At 32.2% G+C, this 15,535-nt stretch overlaps 1 long non-coding RNA gene across 3 annotated transcripts; it reads right to left on the bottom strand.

The window, feature by feature from the left end:
• Positions 1-10,518: 10,518 nt before the first annotated feature.
• Positions 10,519-13,196, bottom strand: LOC141661637 (uncharacterized). 3 transcript variants are annotated; one of them, XR_012550065.1, is made up of 5 exons: positions 12,896-13,196; positions 12,432-12,618; positions 12,154-12,214; positions 10,877-10,965; positions 10,519-10,773 (listed from the first exon to the last, which is right to left on the bottom strand). It is a non-coding gene; the product is annotated as an uncharacterized LOC141661637 (long non-coding RNA). The 3 variants fall into 3 exon arrangements; XR_012550064.1 differs by lacking the exon at positions 12,432-12,618; XR_012550066.1 differs by lacking the exon at positions 12,432-12,618 and having other exon boundaries at positions 10,877-11,217.
• Positions 13,197-15,535: the final 2,339 nt, after the last annotated feature.

Consider the following 15,535-nt stretch of genomic DNA (forward strand, 5'->3'; position numbering starts at 1 on the left):
CTCTAAGGATAGAACATTCATTATTCTTAATAATAAATGAAAAACCATCCACATCCAACATAGGAATAGAAACAATATTCCTCACAATAGAGGGAACGTAATAACAATTATTCAAAATAATAGTCTTGCCCGTAGGCATATATAAACTAAATGATCCTACAGATATGGCCGCAACCCTTGCTCCATTGCCCATACGTAGAATCACCTCATCTTTTTCAAGAGTCCTACTTCCCTTTAGTCCTTGCAACAAATTGCAAATATGAGAACCACAGGCGGTATCTAATACCCATGTAGAAATTTGACCTAGTGACATATTAACTTCGATCATGAACATGCCTGAATCAGAAGCGGTAGTCTTACTACCCTTCTTCTTCTTCAATTCTGCAAGGTAAACCTTGCAGTTCCTCTTCCAGTGCCCCAACTTGTTACAGTGAAAACAAAGAGCTAAAGTAGGACCAGTCAACTTGTGAGCATCTAGTATGCTCCGGAGTGATAGTGCAGAAGACATGACGAATATAGTAAATCTGTAAATGATAAACACATAACAACACTTAGCAAATATTCAATTTCATTTCAAAACACTATATGAATCGGGTCTTTATTCATAAGTGTTTCCCACTAGTTTATCTAATTTTTTCAACCCCCTAAGTGAAAATTAAGCATTCATAATGCTAGTGGGAATATGGATCCTACATTCCATCACACAACCTCGGCTGTGGCACGAAATGTCATGTGATGTTCAATAGGCAGACAACTCTTGTCAATTACATCTTATGTTATTCCCTAATATAAGTTTAGCCTCTTGAATAACCGAGTCACGGCTGTGGCACGACAAACTCAATATTCTAAGTCAAGTCTAACACAACATTTCGTACAATTGAATCAGTCTCCAAGACCCACGGTTGTAGCACGTACCGACCTTTAGATTCTAATTCAATGTACACATCTCTATGTAATAGACAAGTATTTTTTATTTCGATATCAAAGCCCTCGACTGTAGCATGAAACGACAATGATTTCAAAATAAGAACCACTTTCTGCCATGTTGGAAGGCTATGACCGACACTAGCCCGTTGTGTCATTGGCCAATTACTACTTGATATTATTTAATTTTAGAGGGATTATATTACGTTACAGTCATAATCATATTATAAAGAGATTCTTCCTTTTAAATTAAATATTTCATATCAATAATCGATAATCAGATGATTCCCAGATCGGGTTGAGCATTGTCAAGAGGCGTCACTTAATAACCCTTTCTTACAGATAGAAATATGTTGTTGACAGAATCATCCTTTCTCTCAATATTGAAAATTCATATTCAATTACGTGTTTCATAAACACAAGAATCTCATGATCGTATTCATAATATTTATTGTTAAGGCAAGAAACGATTCCTATTTTAGATTTCCTAGAGTACGCCTTATATTGATTTAAGTTCACCTAAATCTATCATCGCATGGTAAACATAGGCATATATCTCATATATTAAATTAAATAAACAAGTAAATATAAAGTGCAATAAAGTAAATGTGTTTGGTTATGGCCCCATCCTATGTGATCTTTATCAAGCTCATGATAAAGATCAAGGTCAATCTAATATGGTGATGGAAATAAATACAACTACTTATTACATAAGTCTTCTTCTTTGTTTAGACTTCTTGTATGCCTCGTCTTCTTTTTTGTATCACCTCCACTGGATAGCCTTCTTGAGTCTTCAATTACATTACATGATTGAAAGTAAAACTAATCCAATGAACTTACAAGAATAACTCGAGTTACATTCGAGATTTATGATTACAAAGATTGACGACATGCAAGTCGTATTTAAAACCAAAACCAAAATCGTTACACTAAGGTCGAAAGGCCATAACAATCCACCATGCTCATACAACACAGAAAAGCATGTTAAAACACTTAATCTGATCTTAACATATCATATTATCCATGATCTAATCATAAAAAGAAAATATGACAAAAATCAGAAAAATCAGAATCAAATCAGAAAAATAAGAATCTCTGTTTACGGGAAGTAAACGACGTCAAACGCCTTACAGACGAGTCATTGATAGCTTTTGCTATCAGTTTTGTTCAGATGCTCGTTTACCTATGGAATAGGGTATTCGTTTGCATAAATCGGACACCAGACCCAGATTTCAGCAAATCTGGAGCAGCCAATTCAGAATCCGTATCTAATATGATTCTCATAATTAGAACAAACATAAATCATGTATATATCAGTATATATACAGATTACATAATCATCTTATGATTATACAACTGACATGAATATCATATATTCAAAACCATACATATATAAGCATATTATATCAACATCAAATAATGGTGAATCACGTACATGCTCATATATCGAAAACAGTTAAACATATAAACGAATTAAAAACTCTTCGCAAGTAGCTCTGATAGCATTAATGGGTTTTTAGCAAATAAACGCAGCGAACACGTAAACTTAAATCTTAAAAAAAACAAAACCCTCCGCAGGATCCATGCAAAAAATAATATTTAATTCGTAGTTCAGTATGTTTACCTTAAAAAGCTTTACATTAATGGAAAGATGGAGGTCTTTAATAGTGATCCAAGAACCACGAGCGGAGATCCTTAGCAGCTGCTCCTTAAGTGTGAAGCACTCCACCGGTATCCACCAAGAAAACGATGTAATGGAGAAGGAGGAGGTGGAGAGAATTAGGGTTTTGTAAAATTTTTAGGTTTGTTTTTGCAAAAATAGGGTCTATAATAGTATATTTATAGGCAAAATTTTCACCTAAAAATTTTGCCATAAAATATTAGTATTATGAACCCTTTATTATTCTCACAAATAATTAAAACACCTTTTAATTATTAATCCTTTTTCTAAACACTTTAGAAATAATTCTCTCACTTGATTTAATTTCCAAAAATTAAATTTTTAATTAATAACATTAAGAACTTTTTCTTAATTAATTTATAATCAATTAAATCTCATTTAATCAATTATTAAATTTGCCAATTAATTATTTATTTCATAAATAAATAAATATCAGCCATTATTAATTAATTTCTCCACCATTAAATCATTCTCTTTTATGGTGTGACCCTGTAGGTTCAATATTAAGCCGGTAGTAGAAATATATAATAATAAAACTATTTTATCATTATTTATATAAATTCTCTAATTCATTAAATATGATTAATTAATTAATCATATTTATTTTACATCGTGATGGATACTTCTCAGCATATCGCGACTATCCGGATAATACGAATTCACTGCTTAGAATACCAAGAACCTATTCAGTGAGTAGTTACCGTACAATTAATTCCTTCCACCCTGCAATGTCACAATTAAATACAAGGCATGCAACTTGTGTCAAGCCCATCTTATTTAATCACTTGCTTTCCCATTCACTATGCTTAGTTCTATTTAATGTAAATTAGAAACTCCTTTCTAATTTCATTCACTCTGGCCAGAGATTCCTGAACTAACATAAGTGGATCAGCATTGAACATTCTCTTCCTACATTGGAAGGGGTAGATCCTTTATTGATAATACACTATCTTCGTGTACAAATTCATATACCCAGTAGAGCCCTTATAATTGTCCCTTGAGACTAAGAACTAAACCAAAGCATAGTTCAGTGTACACAAGATGACTATGATGACCTCAAGTCTAAGGATACTTGTACAACTATCACTATGTGAACAACTGCTGATACGTGAGTGAACTCCATCAGTTGTTCAGCTGTGTGAGTCATGTTCAGTGAACTTATTCTATAATAAGCACCTACATACTAGCTATAGTGTCACCACACAAATGTCTATGATAACAGACATCCTTCATAATGAAGCAAGCATAGTATGTACCGATCTTTGCGGATTATTAATTACCAGTTAGTAATCCTACGACCAAGAACTATTTAAGTTTAGAGTTATCATCTTTTAGGTATCATTATTATGATCTCATCACAATCCATAAAAAGCTTTACTCTAAACTATGGTATATCTTATTTGAACATTTAAAAAGATAGAGCCCGCAATAAAAACAAACAAGTCTTTTATTAATATCAATGAAATCAAAATAGATTACATAAAAGTTATTCCTAAATCCTCATACATGATTGGATTTAGGACATATCTCTTTCATCTTATAACTATCTGAATACTCTGGTCCACCTGAGAAAAAGCTGCAAGGGTTTCTCCCCACGACTACAACTGACTATATCCCACACTGGTATACTGGTTATCTGTTGTGTTGTGAAATTTAAAAGGAAGCAAGGGTGAGCAATAATGCTCAGCCATATTAATCAACAGTATGAAAAGACTGTTAAAGAAATTATATTCATTCGTATAAGGAAATATATATATATATTTATTCAAAAGTAGTTTTCTTGGTGATACATACCTTTTCGAAACCTTATCTTTAATTGACTTATTAGTCTTCAAATAACTTAATGGTAGACCCAGCACATAGGCTTGGGTTATGGTATTGCATCATAATTCCAATTTGAAGAATTTAGGATATTCACTGGAGCCACCACATACGATGATCAGTCATAATACGTGAATCTGTAACCTTTTCTACTAGTAGAAGGATGACACCTTCGTATCCCAGTTATCACCCTTGCCGCGGGGGATATGTGTCCCATTTCAGATATACACACTCTTCACAAGTTCTTGAGTACACAGAGTACCTTCGCCCGCGGTACCTTTGGTAGTCTCCCTAGCACTTATCGTATACTACTAGAAAACCTTCAATAGACATCGGCCAAAAACCGATGTTAAAGGTTTTCCTGACCGATGTCTATGCAGGTGTAGAGAAAGGTACCCCCATATGACATCAGTTATAAACTGATGTCTGGGAACATCTTTAACATTGGTTTTAGCTTAAAAACTGATGTATATTCTCTATTTTTGAACAGAAACTGCATTACAATCTTTTCTAAATACCTTTAATATGATCTAATTATGCAGCTTAACTATTAATTTACAAAGTATAAATCAGCATTTACATCGGTTATAAAAATAGAACCGATGTCAATTTTTGTTTTAACATCACTTTATAACTAAAATTGATGTAAAAAGCCTCTTTTTGACATCGGTTTTAGGTTCTGTCCCGATGTGTTACGGCTTTTTCACATCGGTTTCCTTATGGTAACCATAGTCTGTCTATGCATGCCTCATCATTTTTTAGCCGATGTAAAAGGTACTAAACTTTCACCTTCTTTAACATCAGTTTTTAAAAATGTGCCGATATATTTGTTTGAAATTTACATCAGGTGCTTTGCAGATTTATTTAAGAACTGATGTCCATATAATAGTTTAACAATAGTTTTTAAGAATGTGTGCAGAAACTGATGTCTATATGCCTAAAAATTAGAAAGGTACTAATTGTTTTATATGCATCCATAACATACCAAATGGCAAAATACCAAATGGCTTCTAAACCAAAACATAAAAAACTTCCTACCTAAGTTAATTAAATCATCAGCAAGCCAACACAAGATCAAACCAAAACAATACTATCTAAATCTAACACCAAATCCATATAGAAACCTTAAAGTACCAAATTGTTTCATTACCAAAAGCCATCAGCATAACATCAGCATCAACAGCCTGCGCTACGCGCGTACAACCCTAAAGTACCATAATATACGACTATAATATCAACAGCAGTGATGGTAAGTTTACAAATGTTTTGACATAATTAATAAGCATCAGTTTCATTTCATGAAATTTAGATAAGCAAAGCAGCTAGCTACATAAATCCTTCGATATAGTTAAGAGTCTCCATACGAACAACATCAAGATCCTTCCTGCTGTAGGATTTTCGATTCTTGCTAGCCCACTGTGCACATTTAACAAAAAGAAAAAATAATAGTAAACAAATTGTTCTAGCACTACAAGAAATATTGAATCAGACAATGGTTTTCCATCGTTGTCTAAAAGATAATTTTTTCGTTGTCTATCCGGGGGCGGTGTGTCTGGCACTCATACAATGGTTACGCACCATTGTAACAAATACATCACACAACTGAATATAAAGCCTTTGTCTCTTTTTATTCACACAACCCATATGACCCTTTATAATATTCTACAAACAACAGTTTTTTAGCCGTTGTAACAATTGACAGGCACAATAGTTAAAAATAGTGTTATGAGAATTGACTCCTACAAAAGTTTATGTATTTATTTCATCTAGTTACACAATGGTTTTTATTAAGAAACAAATGTATCAGATACTTTATGCAACGATTTTTTATTTTTTGGGTATTGTGTTTTAGCTATTGTCACACCCCCAACTTAACAATACATAATATAAAATTATTACAATAGATGAAAGAAAGTAAATACAACCGAATCCAAGATCTTACAGTTTAGGGTTTGGAACAGCCCAACACTTCTAAGTATTACAACTGGTTTTAATATCGAGTCCTCACAAAAAACTATCTTGTATTATACCTGAGCTCGAACATACGAATCGGCATCACAAGTCTTACGTGTTATCTGCTTGAATCTAACCATAGTTGCTAGCTGTAATATCAGGGTGAAAGCAAGTATTGAGCCAAATGCTCAGCAAGTGCTAAATAATACGGTACAAAACATAAATTGAGATATATTTAAAAGAATAATAATGTGAAGATAGAGCTAATAATAACAAGAGATGAACTTTTGGTTGATGGCATCATTTATTTGTATCAAAACATTTCCAAAATCATTTCTTAATCAAAAACCATTTTATGACGCTACGGATTACAGCCGGTGATCAGCCGCGAAGTAATCCCGAACCTCGCTGGGTTCTAAAACATTAATGGGATCCCTAGGAAACTTTTAAGTCTACAATATAAGTGTGGAAAGGACTCGCGTCTCAGTCCAGATCCACTATTTAAAGAAAACATTTATCCCCCTTTAGGACTGAAAATCCAAACTTTTAATCCTTTCAAAAACTAATGCCAATTGGTAATAAATTTCTTAAACAGTAAACATCTTTATCAAGGGATTATAGATCAAATTTGAAACACTGGAAATATGTTCACTAAATCTCAGGGTAGACTTTACTCTATCAGGGTAATTGAAAGGTTTCTATTTACAAGGACTTTGACAAGAAGATTTAGCAAGGCTATCAGATAATATGAAAGAACAAAGCCTTATTAGGCTTAAGATAATGGTTCCAGATAAGGTATAGGTATTAAAATACAAAGAAGGTGATCATTAATTCGAAGTATAACAGGGTATCATGTGTTAGGGTAAGAATAGGGTTATCAAACAATCATGAACGACTTTAAGGAGTGACTGGCTTCTAGGTATCAAGATAAAGTTTCTATCGAGGTTATTACAAGAGTTGAATCAAAGCATCAGGGTAAAATATCAAGATTTCTCAGGAATCAATAGCATGTTAATCAAAAGGATCAATAAAGTATTATAACAAATCTCTATCTTATCATGGCATCACAATTACTTTGGTATACTAGCATGGTATGACTTTTGATCTACTTGCAATAAATACTTGAGGGTTCATGGTATTTCTGTATAATACGAAGATAGATTTGAGAATCACTTGGTTCAGGTATAACAGGATAAATCAGGATACTCGCATCATATATATAGGAACTAGTTATCACACAGTCGCAGTGTAAGCTAAAAGAAAACAGGTTAAATCACTTCCCTTGAGAAAGGCTGGACTGGACTGGACTGGCAAGTAGGAGCAACTGGAAGCTTTACTCAACCTTAGTGGCAAGTTTACCCTCATCTCGAGATCCTACACAATTAATAATAACCTCATTATTATATATTCTCACCAACTCAACCTATTTACAACCCGAAATTAAAGACAAATGGCACTCAGGCCTATATGCACGCAATTTATAATCACCTTAAAAACATAATAATACACATAGCCACATATACTCACATCCATATTTAAGTGCCAAATAATATCACTCACACCATATTGTAACACTAGGCTTGGATGATCTCGCTCCACAATTTAAGTCACTTGATCACTAAACTAGACAAAATCTCCAAATTTTGGCCTCCTAACTCGATGTGCCTTTACTAAAACATCCAAATCCTATTGACCCTCACTTGGGCCTTTCACTCTACTGGCTTTGTGCTATCTTGCAACTATAGTGGTCAACCTAGGACTCACTCATAAGTACTCTAAAACTATGTGGTAAGTGAAGGTGCTTACTATGGTAAATTTTAGAATGACATCTAAGGTTTCTTGGGTACATTAGACACTCTTACGCTGCAATTTTACCTCCAAAACTTCTACACTAGACTCTTCTGATCATAAGGCAACTCCCAAACTTGATGTGGCTCAAGGTCCTAGCTTGGGCCTCCCTAGGCCTAAGCTTAAAGTCCATGGTTCCCCTGTTTTTCTGGGCAGAAAAGGTCCTGACTTGAACTAACTTGTGACATATTATTCTAACTCAAATCCTATGAACTATGGCTGGAAAAACTCCTCTGACACTCCCTCTAACTAAGGCCCAACAGGGCCTAATGAGGGCCTCCTATGACATGGTCAAAACTTCCCATTTCTAAGTTGCAACAAAACTGTCCCCTGCTGGACAGATTTTGTGATTCCACTCGTGCACCTAACCAAACGTCTTACAAACCTCCAACAAACACCTAAAACCTATTTTATACTCCTAGTTCTAGATTCTGGTGGCTTGGGCCTCAAAGTGCACAACAAATGCCCAATCAAAACTTCCCCACAAACTAGCGCAAAATTCTGGAAAAATGCAAACACTAACCAAACCCTTTCCACCTTAACTCCCACTTATTAACCAAGCATCCAACCTTTAACAAAGCAAACCTAGTGCATCAACATCCTAAAATAGTGCCTCAACAGGAGTGGAGATCATCCATGCCCTAGTACACGTACATGCAAATAAAAAAATATAACATGCAACTCAAGGAAAACACTTAACAAGGGTTCGGCTAAACATGGAGTTTATATTCTTCTAAATTCGTCTTGAACCTATTAATCAACCTTAATAATAATGAAATGTATCTTCTCTTAACTATTATTAAGAAATATATCATGGAAACAATCTATTTCAAGCACAAATAATTCGAATTTATAAAATTTTAAATATGAAAACATGATTTCGAGAAGAGTAGCATACACAACATGGTTGATCATCATATTAACATCTTAAAACTAGCATGCATGGCTAAACATGATTATATAGTGAAATTTCAGTAGCATGCAAAGGTTTTTAAGGCATGGTTTCTCCATAAAATACTTGGTTAAAACATATATGAAATGTATCTCATAGAGAGCTCTTAAATTCACAAGAATCAAGAGTTTCTCTTTGGAGATCACATAAAAGCTACACATGCAACCATGAAACTTCATCCCCCATTCATAAAACTCTTGGGAAGTATATAAAATAAATGTAGGTAGGAGAATTACACTATGGGAGATGAGAAATGGGATGGAAAAATGATGGAAGGGAGTGGGGAGGGGGCTTCGGCCGAGAGCAAAGAGAGGGACGGGGAAGAGAGAAAAAGAGAGAGATGAGTTGGAGTGAAGTAAATGTGGTTGAGTGTGAGTTTGATTGAGGTTAAATCATTACACTTATGCAAATTGATGAGTGGAGTGTGCTTTTACCACTATCTCCCTTCTCTTATTGAAAGTAAAAATGCATGCAAGGGTGTTTTGGTAAAGTGGCCTTGGTAGAAGTGGTTAGTGGGGTGTTTATTGACTTTAGTGCCCTTGAGTTGAATTAGAAGTGATTTGCATGCATGGGAAAAAGAGTAAAATTCAAATTAAATAAACAATTAGTTTCAAAGAATAATTTTTATAAATAAAATTAATAATTCGAAAATTATAAAAGTTGTACCATAAAATAACTTGGATTTTTGGAAATTTTATGAGATCACTTTTGAAATTTGTGAATGAAATAATTTTTAAAAGAAAATTTTCCAAGGTATAGAATATTCCTTATAAATCAAAAATAAAGGCAAATAATAAAACTCTTGCTTTGAAAAATTTATAATCTACATAAAGCAACTTATAACGCAGCAAATTCCATTCACACAAACGTACAGTCATTAAGTATATTTATAATCGGCTCTAATATTAAACAAAGTTCACAAATAATATTACACAAAATGCCGGTCATAACAGCTATGCTCACAACAACTTTTGTAATAACCTAGATATTGTTATAAGCTAATCTAGTAATGGTATGTAGTGATCCCAATGTGTTGTTAGGATTTGTACATACAATGGTGTTAATCATTTGATCTATTGTGTAAATCATTAAGGCACAATATTTAAGTTCTATTAATCAGTTGTATAAGTTTGTTTCATACAAGTGTATGCCTTTTAAAACATCATTGTCGAATATCTTTAGCATAATGGTTTACTTTTGTGCCAAATATTGTCTAATATAGCTAAGGACAATGGTTTACTTTTGTACCAACTGTTGTCTAGTATAAATTATCACACTGGGTATTTTTATTTTACTAAACAATGCTTACAACATTAACTTTATCATTTTAAATAAATAATTGTAATGATATTCTCGTACTCATACAATAATTTTACAATTAACATAAGATACAATAAAACTTAACAAGGAGAATACAATGATACCTAAAATAAATTTCTAAAATATGTATTGAGTTCATATCAATAAATGCACGAGGAATGGTTACAACAAATCAAGCGTTCAAAGGAAAGTCATTGATCGGCCTGCCCCTTCATGTGTGAAGATGTTACAAGTCCATTTTTATCCAACCAGACTTCAGTTGTGTCCGGTGCTTCTATAACATAATTATCAGAGACAAGAAAATTATTTAGGCTATGGTAAGTATATAACAAGAAGTAGTGTGATGTTGTATAAATTATAACCTATTAATAAATTACCTTTAACAGTTGCTTCACCATTGACTCCTTGCCCTCATTTAAAAGATCCTCTATAACATGAAATAGAGCAACCAAAAATACCTTAACACCTAAAAAGGTAACATAAAGTAAATCAAGTTAGCAATGACCACATTAGAAGGTCTGAGTTGACATTACAAATTAATCATAAGGCTAAATTTTTTTCCAGAATCAGAAAAACTACACAGAAGAAGAAAGAGATATATTAAACTTGTGGAATGTGCTAATAAAACTTTTTTATTAGCACAAGGTACCGATACTTGGTGGAAGGTATTCTTTAAAAAAAGTGTTAAAAAGTGGTTCAGGACTTGGGCTGTCTAGACCTGCAATGAAGATGTGATGTTATTCATCTTGTGATACTATATATTGAGAAAAGTAGTAGATTAAATTTATAAAAAAAAAAGGTTTCATGATGTTTACAAATTAATCCATCCATTTCATCATTAAGCATGGTCATCAATGTCACAATTGTACACCTTATCTTTAACCCTCTATATATTGTTAAAAAAATAGAATATATAAACCTCTAGTTTGGAGAGAAAAATCAACGTTTAGGCCATGGTTACTAGATATTAGTTCATGCATTATTAATATTGAATCACCTTTTAATTTCCTTTCTTTGTGCTTTAGTTTTCAGAATTCTCTGCCAATAATAAAACTTGCTTCCTGGATTACCTAAGAAGAACTTTCACCGCATGGAAGATACATTAGATAAAGTAAACAATATCCAAATGAAAATCTAACCTAATGATTGGCAATGCATCCTAGCAGAGCAGATTGCACTGCATTTCATGGTAAATAAAAGGTGCTTACTAATCATTCATAAATACAATGCATTACCATTTTAAAGATAACAAAATAGGGACATACATAATCTCACTTTTCTAAGGCACCACTTATATTAGAAATTATTATCAAGTAAATCTGAATTTTACGCTTTAAGTTTTATAGATATCATAATTTCTCTATCGCTATATAATTGCATCTGAAGTAGCAAGAACTATTCACAAGACATATCCACAAAAACTGAAGACGAACTAAATAATTCATCTCTAAAACAGAAGGATGTATGTAGAATATATTTCTCTTGGAGCCTTGTTTATTTTATTGGAGAAGTTGTTGAAGAGTTAGTAGCACTCGATTGTAAAACATATGAGAAACCATGAGACCATTTAATAACTACTACTAAAATTTACAAATTCTGATTGTATTTAATACATGTGACAGAAAAAGAAAACTCTATGACAATATTATCTTACCCAAAAAGTGAAGCACACAATGGAGTCAAGAAAGTGAGAGACCTGAGCTTTGTTCGGCTACCTGGTAACAAATAAGTGCATATATGTTATAACTTTAAGGAGTATCAGGAAAAAAACTTTCAATTAATATATGCATAGATATAGTATACATCACAATTAAGAGACCGAATTATAAGTTTGGAAATCAAATTATATATCATGGAATTAGTTTCAAAAAAATTTAGATTAGCTAATTGTTAGGTAAGAACTAGTAATATTGCTGCTGATAGTTTAATTACCTCTTGTTGCATTGTAAAAATATACCATATACAAAAATTTATAACACAATTGCAGAGAAACTTATGATTCCTAAATATCTCTGTCTCCAATCTATTGTATTTACATCACCAGACTCCCTTGTTTGGGCTGCCAAGAGGTTGGCCTGAGCAACTAATGCATATGCTTGAATTTCCACCACTGCAAAATCTATATATGATAATTTACAGAATAAGTTCTAAATATATATTTTTTAAAAGAAAGCCTAAATCCAAAATGAAAATCCCAAATTAAAACAGCAAATCCCAATTTAAACTGAATCCTAAATCAAAACCCAAAAACTCTAAATCATCTCAAAAGCTCTAAATAGAAAAATAAAAAATACATAGAGACTGAAGAGAAGAAACATAGAGTATGAATAAATCTTAAATGGTATAGGCAGAAAGAAAAAAATTATCTAAAATTGTAAAAGAGTCGATAAACTTACTATTTTATGCTAATTAAAGGCAGGCTTCGGCCTAATTAACTCCAATCGAATCAATCACAAACAAATTACAACTCGGATTTTGAATAACTAAAAATCGATCCAATAAGAGTTCTTAAACTAATGTTTGATTTTGCTCAAGAATCTAGGATTAATGAGTGAGTGAAAGTGAATGAAAGAGATTTAGAAGATAGATGAGGTAAGATAGGAGTGTGAGAGAAGCGAGAGATGGTGTGTTAGGGTGGAGAGGTGGAGAGGCGGCAGATGATGGAGATGATTATAGTAGGGTTAGAGTGAAAGAGGGGCAGGATAAATTAGGGGGAAACAAAGGCAAAATTATTTTGTTAAAGGGGGGAAACAAAAAATATTTTAAGGGAAAAAAATATGTATAATATAATTATATATATATATATTAATATTATAAAATAATTATTTTTTAGTTTTTTATATTTTAATATAGTACGATAATTTATTTATGACACTAGAAAATTTTTATACAATTATCTTGTTTATCGAGAAATTATCTTATTTTGGGGAGTAATACCTTAATTTACTAGATTTTTTATTCCGATCATCTAAGATGAATTAGATTTTTTTTTTAAAATTCTAATAAGTAAAATGATATATCTTCACATCCGTACGATTGTATCATTGAAAAAATTATTTTTAAAAATTATCTATTTAATCAGGAACAAATCCCATTCTAGGGAGTTGGATTTTTCCTTAATTATCTAGTAAATCTAGTAAATCTGGAACGAGTCTCATTGTCGGAAGCTGGACTTTTCCTAGTATTTTCTAATCTTGGCATACAAGATGAATTTGAATTTTTTTTAATATTTTTGTCATATGACTAAAATTGATATATCTTAACATCTATACGGTTGGATCATCGGAAAAATCATTTTAAAAATTTATCTAGTAAATCGGGAACAAGCCTCGTTGTCGGGAGTGGTACTTTTACTAGATTTTTCAAATCCTTACATGCAAGATGAATTTGAAATTTGATGTCAATAGTCAATGGATTGAACGAAAAAGACTTGTTTGTAAAGGTTCTTACAATGGATTTTCGTCCAAACGGTTGTCTTATATTTTGTCAAAAAGGTCGATGTCATGACACAATGATTTCCTAAAAAAAGGCTTGTTTGTACACTTTTCTACAATGGTTTAATTTTAAAACAGTTTTCTTATATTTTAGAAAATCATTCTTCCAAATTTTAAACCCCTATATCGAATTAATTAAGAAAAAACGAAATATCCAAATGGATCAACATTAAACGGCTCGTTTCACTTTTATTTACTAATACAATGTCTCTATGAAATATTGTAAACTTAACAAGTCCTAAATCTTTCATATGTATAGTTATCGACTATATTTCAAAAGTAATGACGGGATCTACATACGTATATGATTATGATACAATATATTATAACAAAACAATATAAGTTATTTATTTCATATAACCTTAGTGATATTTAAACATGTGTTTGATAATGTGAGTTTTTAAATTCCAATCACTTCTCTTGTAGCACATTTTGAAAGCGTACGGTATCGATTCAAATCCCATTCAAGTCTTTGGGATTGTCAAGAAATTTGATGTCAATAGACAATGGTTTGAACGAAAAAGACTTGTTTATACAGATTCTTACAATGGATTTTCGCCCAAACCATTGTCTTATATTTTGTCTAAAAGGTTGATGTCATGACACAATGATTTCCTGAAAAAAGGCTTGTTTGTACACTTTCGTACAATGGTTTAATTTTAAAACGGTTGCCTTATATTTTAGAAAATCATTCTTCCAAATTTTAAACCCCTATATCAAATTAAATTAAGAAAAAATGAAATATTCAAATGGATCGTCATTAAATGGCTCGTTTCACTTTTCTTTACTCATATGGTGTCTCTATGTAATATTGTAAACTTAACAAGTCCTGAATCTTTCATATGTATAGTTATCGACTATATTTCGAAAGTAATGACGGGATCTACGTACGTATATGATTATGATACAACATATTATAACGAAAAAATATAAGTTATTTATTTCATATAACCATAGTGATATTTAAACATGTGTTTAATAATGTGAGTTTTTACATGCCAATCACTTCTCTTGTAGCATATTTTGTAAGCTTACGGTAACAATTCAAGTCCCATTCAAGTCACATTCAAGTCTTTGGGATTGTCAAGAAATTTGATGTCAATAGACAATGGTTGAACGAAAAAGACTTGTTTGTACAGGTTCTTACAATGGATTTCCTCCCAAACTGTTGTCTTATATTTTGTCAAAAAGGTTGATGTCATGACACAATGGTTTCCTAAAAAGAGGCTTGTTTGTACACTTTCGTACAATGGTTTAATTTTAAAATTGTTGTCTTATATTTTAGAAAATCATTCTTCCAAACCTAAATCACCTTAAAAACATTTCAATTTTTTTTTTTAAAATTTGGAATCACCTTTAATTTTATTTGGATTCAGGCGGGAATCCAAATAAAATAGAGGGGGAAACAAAAAACGTGAGACAAACAAAGTCAAAGAGATGGTGCCCAGATCGGAAGACAAGTCTGTCAGAGAGATCTTTTGAGTACTCAGAAACAAGGTAGAAGGAAATAGCATGACATCAAGGAATTATATCAAAACATCT

The sequence above is a fragment of the Apium graveolens genome, chromosome 5 (genome assembly GCF_009905375.1).
Source record: "Apium graveolens cultivar Ventura chromosome 5, ASM990537v1, whole genome shotgun sequence".
In the NCBI taxonomy this organism is placed as follows: domain Eukaryota; kingdom Viridiplantae; phylum Streptophyta; class Magnoliopsida; order Apiales; family Apiaceae; genus Apium; species Apium graveolens.